At 32.2% G+C, this 6000-nt stretch overlaps 1 long non-coding RNA gene across 1 annotated transcript; it reads right to left on the bottom strand.

Annotated features, from left to right (window-relative positions):
• Positions 1 to 2250: 2250 nt before the first annotated feature.
• Positions 2251 to 5650, bottom strand: LOC121173601 (uncharacterized). Its single transcript, XR_005888738.1, has 2 exons — positions 5308 to 5650; positions 2251 to 2492 (listed from the first exon to the last, which is right to left on the bottom strand). It is a non-coding gene; the product is annotated as an uncharacterized lncRNA (long non-coding RNA).
• Positions 5651 to 6000: the final 350 nt, after the last annotated feature.

A 6000-nucleotide genomic window follows, 5' to 3' on the forward strand; every position in this document is an offset into this window, starting at 1 on the left:
ATATCCAATATTTCAAGAGTTGTAGATTTTTTTATGTTTATTTTTATAATGGTTAATAAAACATATTGTTTTATCAAGAATCTATTTATTTTTCAAAAAGATTTTTTTTCCTGAAAAAATAGCTGACTTAGTATGTGTTTGATTTAACATTTATTTTGAAAAAAAAAACTAAACTTTTTTTTAAAAAAGAACAAGTGGTTATTTTCAATAAATATACACTTTTTTTTCTATTTGCTTTTCTATCTCATTTTCTTCTTATCTTTCATTTCCTTTGCTATCACATCAATTATTATATGTATCGATCACTTTCTATCTCTCTCTTCCTAGACCATAGCAAATATATCTCAAGGCTTAATATATAATTTCATTTTATGCCTACTAAAGCTTACAATTTTAAGCATTGACAAACCTACAATAAGGTTAGGGGTGCACTTTGCACTCCCTCAATTTTAAGAATTCACAAGTAAATATTTTCTTTACAATTTTTTTTAAATAAAATTTTATATTTTTGTATTTATTTTCTTTTATATTTATATATTTAAACTCCTTGATTTTAACTTGTATAATTTGCTTCCACCCACTCTCTAGGTACGCCACTGGTTTTAAGCTTTTGAATAGTATCTAAGTTTAGTACATAACCCCATGTGTCCTCCTCTCTGTCTTTTGGCTTTTGATATTTAGTAATAGGATCATATGGAGAAAAATTAGGCCGCGATAACCTATTGGGTGTTCTAGAGAAGAATTAAGAGTATATCAAAGGATGACCACATGCCTGAATCGGAAGCATTTTCAAGGATGATAACTTACCTGAATCGGAAGCATTTTCTACACTAAACTTTTATGCATATGCAATAATTTATTTTGATATCTGAACTTTACAAGGTGACATATATGATACCTCAAGATGCCTATATATCCAAGTGGGAGGGAGGTCATCGTCAGGCATCTCTGTCTTTATCATCATCTTCTTATGGCATCATTTTGTTAATATTAGTAAGCAACTGAATGTATATAAAAACACTGTATTAATGCTTACGGGAAAAAAAAAAAAGAGAACATAATAGTAATTCCAAAAAAGAGGGAGACATTAAGAATGCGTTTGGATAGAGAATTTTAACTGAGTAAAGTAATTTATTAGAAATTTTGAATTTTTGTAATTTAGAATTCATTGTTTGGATGTTTTTTTTTATGAAGAATTTAAAATTTTGTAATTTTAAAACAGAATTTTAAACAACTAAAAATCTGAAATTTCAATTTCCTTCTAAAAGATGAGAATTTGAAATTTTCTTCTTACAGAAACACCGTCTCAACTCTTAAAATATTAATCGGGTATAAGTATAGAAGAACACGTATAACTAACACACAAATCATATCTTCTCTTTTTTTATTCATTTTTTTTATCCTCATAATTTTAATTTTTTTTTATCTAAACACAAAATTTTGAAAATAAAAGAATTTCAATTGAAGTATTTGGAATTCTTAAAATTTAAAATTTCTCAGAATTTAAAATTTCTTTATCCAAACACACTCTAAGAGAAATATGTTATTAACTAGTGCCGGGAATGGAGCATGTATATAAGTAATTTGAGATTAATAGCAAAGTCAACGAAGTTTTAAATATCTAACAACATCAAGTACCATTATAATATGTTATATAGTATTTATCTATATCCTTTATCATCATCATCATCTATTTGTTTGCATTCACTAAAGAAATATGTTGTGTGTTATTTTTCTTTTAGAATGATCTGATTGCCTTATCGAGTGATTGAGGATTACATATTTTATGTTCGGGAATTTATGTTCTTTCGCTTCCAAAGCAACTTGTGGGATTAAACTAGACACAACCATGACAAGGAATTGATGGGTTCCTTTCGTCGGCCAATGTCTTGGTGATCTTTATTCCTATACATGCGACACATGTATTGCAAAGTTAAGATATATTTGATTCATGAAAAATGCTGGTAAATTTCTGACTATTTTAATACATTTTTTTTTATTATTGACTGAAATTAATTTCTCTCATACTGATTCCGTTATAATAGACAACAGACCCAAATCATTTTTTTTATAAGACCCAATTAAACCATTTAATAATGAAACTTAAATAAAATTTTATTTAATAATAATTATATTTTTTTAAAAAAAAAATGTAATACTTTATATATGCATATATTATTAATTCCTCTAAATTTAAATTAAGTTAATCATTCGTTGGCACTATATCCTGTTCCTATCTACCACTCTTAATAATCTAAACAGTGAGTTATTTTATATCATAATTATCATCACACATATAATGTAAAATATCATTTAACAGAGTGCAAGGGATAGACATATGCCTGGCTTTTGCAGTAGTGAGCCTTCGATATTCAGAGTATCAAAAGTCAAAACTCAGAAAGGGAGGAATAGTAACCGGAAATATAAGGAGCAGCAATAAGTTTTAGCCAGAATCGCTGTTTTGTTTTCCTAGCTTCTTTCTACTCTGCAGACTGCAATTCATTTTCCTTCAAAATTAAAATAATTTGAACAATATAAACACAACTGCTATTGAAAATCATGTAAGTCTATAGTGATCTCGTTTATATCACTTCACCCATCAAACAAAAATGGAGTTAACAAAATTAAATTATAAATGTACTATAAATTCGTACCAAAAAAATAAATGTATACTATAAACTTTTTATTCATAGGATCGATGATTCATTTGTTTCAATAAAAATTTCTTCCTTGTTTAATTTTCACTCAAATAAGATATAATTAAGCTTAACTAAAGTCTCGGAATTCAATATAATTATAACAAATATCTCTTTATTTTAAAATATATTTACTTTTCTTACTTTATATTTATAAAAAAAAAGTTATACATAAAAAAGTAAGCATAATTCTTTACTAGCACATGATAATTAAATTGTGAAAGTTTGTATAAATAATATAACAAAATAAAAGAAAATAAGTGTATTTTTTCAAATGATATGACAAGTATATCCTCTAGCAAAGTAATCATATCTAAGTTTTGTAAGATGATTATGGGTAGCAAACTCTTCTTTCAAGTGTTTAATTAACGCGATTGTTTATCTAGAATTTGAATTTAAGTCCATTGATAATTAAGCTACAATAATTCTATGTTAGTTGGTTCGCACATTGGATGGTTCTAACATATATAATTTCTATTCACTTTTATTTTTCATTGTATAAACTAAATGGATTAAAATAATATGTGTAGGGAGTAATTAAAAAAATATGTATAAAAACTAGAAGGAGATATTTTTAAATATAGATACCAAAACTTTTTTATAACCCATTGACAATTAAACTAAAATAACTACCCCTAAAAAACAATTATAGCCCCTCACATAGATCTATTATTATTGGAATTTGTAGGGGAAGGCAGAATAACAATATATACAAAATTCTCTAATCCAACGACCACAAAGTCTTGTACGTGAACATATGTGTAATTATCAGTACATGTACAGAAGCAAAGTGATTAAAATACTAACGAAAGCGATGACAAGTTGTGAAAAGGACCCTGTATATAATTTCAAAATCACGGTTTTGTGTTGGCCATTTGAGCAGAGAAGAGATTGGAATTAACATCTCCCCGAGGACTAGCCTCCATCCACCTTTTGAGTTCAAAGGGGTAGGGGGTGTCAATAGTCAAAGGAGGAGGACTAGTCCATTGCTGTCCATAATAGAAATTAAGCATCAAGATGGACATAAGTCCTTACACTACTCCAAAGAAGCTATCACCACACTCCAATAACCATAACAACATCATTGCCGATGAGGCTGCAGCGTTATTAGATCACAACAACATGCACCGCAGCAACCACAGCCACACTTCCACGAGCCGTTCCTCGGACTCAAGTGAGCCTAGTGAAGACGGTAAATGGGCACCCAAACTTCTCAGAGAGTGTGCAAAAGCAATATCCGAGAGAGACTCAAGCAAAACGCACCATCATCTTTGGATGCTTAACGAGCTTGCTTCGCCTTATGGGGATTGTGATCAGAAACTCGCCTCTTATTTCTTGCAAGCGTTGTTCTGCAGAGCCACTGAGTCTGGTGAGAGGTGCTATAAAACTCTTTCCTCCGTGGCTGAGAAGAACCACTCGTTTGACTCGGCCATGAGGTTGATACTCAAGTTTCAAGAGGTGAGCCCTTGGACAACTTTCGGACACGTGGCGTCGAACGGCGCCATCTTGGAGGCCTTGGAAGGGGAGCCAAAGCTCCACATCATCGATCTCAGCAACACGCTGTGCACCCAGTGGCCAACGCTACTCGAAGCGTTGGCCACGCGAAACGATGAGACACCTCATCTTAAGCTCACAGTGGTCGCGATAGCGGGGTCGGTGATGAAGGAGATTGGTCAACGGATGGAGAAGTTTGCAAGACTCATGGGCGTGCCCTTTGAATTCAACGTGATTAGTGGATTAAGCCAAATCACCAAAGAAGGTTTGGGGGTTCAAGAAGATGAAGCTATAGCTGTGAACTGCGTTGGAACATTGAGAAGAGTGGAAATTGAAGAGAGGGAAAACTTGATTCGTGTTTTCAAGTCTCTTGGTCCTAAAGTGGTAACCGTTGTCGAGGAAGAAGCTGATTTTTGTAGCTCCAGGGAGAATTTTGTTAAGTGCTTTGAAGAGTGTCTCAAGTTCTACACACTCTACTTCGAGATGTTGGAGGAGAGTTTCCCTCCCACTAGCAACGAGAGGTTGATGTTGGAGAGGGAGTGCTCGAGGACCATAGTTAGGGTTTTGGCTTGCTGTGGTAGTGGTGAGTTTGAAGATGATGGAGAGTTTGATTGTTGTGAGAGGAGGGAGAGAGGGATTCAGTGGTGTGAGAGGCTGAGGAGTGCGTTTTCGCCAAGTGGATTCAGCGATGATGTGGTGGATGATGTGAAAGCATTGCTCAAGAGGTACCAACCAGGGTGGTCACTTGTGGTGTCTCAAGGAGATGAACATCTCTCAGGGATTTACTTGACATGGAAGGAGGAACCGGTGGTTTGGGCATCAGCATGGAAACCCTAGAATATACTTGAACTTGAATCAATGAATGTGTATGTGTATCGATCATTGTATCTATTATCTATTATCAAATATATATATATATATATATATATATATATATATATATATATATATATATATATATATATATATTTGTGTATGTTTGATATATGGTACCATTACTATATATATATATATTGCGGGGCTAAAGCTATATAGCTATAGCAAGCCAACCTTAAAACCAAGGGAGCGAGAGAAGTACAATGGAAATTAAGGTGCTCTGGGGGATATATACCAATACCTTATTAGATGGAGCTAGCAATGGATGGATGGATCTGGATTTTTCTTTTAACTTTCTCTTATGATTCTTGCATACTTTGTAATTTTTCTCCTGTCCAAGTCTCCTTTAAAGGGCAAGGTTTTTGCTTGGGAGTTTGTGTTGTTAGACTTTACACCTTTTTATTATAGTTAAGTTCATTGCTTGCTCTTGTTTGAAGGTGTTTGCACTTGTGCTCTTTTTATGAATTCCATGCCCGGCTTCCTTCCCTTTTTGTGCATGGATTGTTTCCCCGAGCTTCTTTTCTTTCAGTGCATTGGTACGCGTTGTCAGATTTCAAGGTGATGATATATCTCAATAATGTTATCTCTGCACAAAGTAATTTAAACTTTTAGAAATTATATATATATATATATATATATATATATATATATATATATATACTTACGTACAGTTTATGAGATAGAGGAGAGGGAAAAAAAACAAGAAAAAATGGATGTTGGTGATGAAATTAGATTTTGCAAGCTTCTGTTAGAAATTAATTTTATCTATATGGAACTACATTGTTGATCACTTGATCATACATATGTACAATAATACCAAGGAAAAACTAGACATAATTACACGAATTTCTTTTGAGATTGACACTCATCATATTGACATCTTTTATTTAAAAAATTATACACAATTTTCTTCTATGACTCTTTTTCTAAAGAA

The sequence above is a fragment of the Glycine max genome, chromosome 15, assembly GCF_000004515.6.
Source record: "Glycine max cultivar Williams 82 chromosome 15, Glycine_max_v4.0, whole genome shotgun sequence".
Taxonomy (NCBI): Eukaryota; Viridiplantae; Streptophyta; class Magnoliopsida; order Fabales; family Fabaceae; genus Glycine; species Glycine max.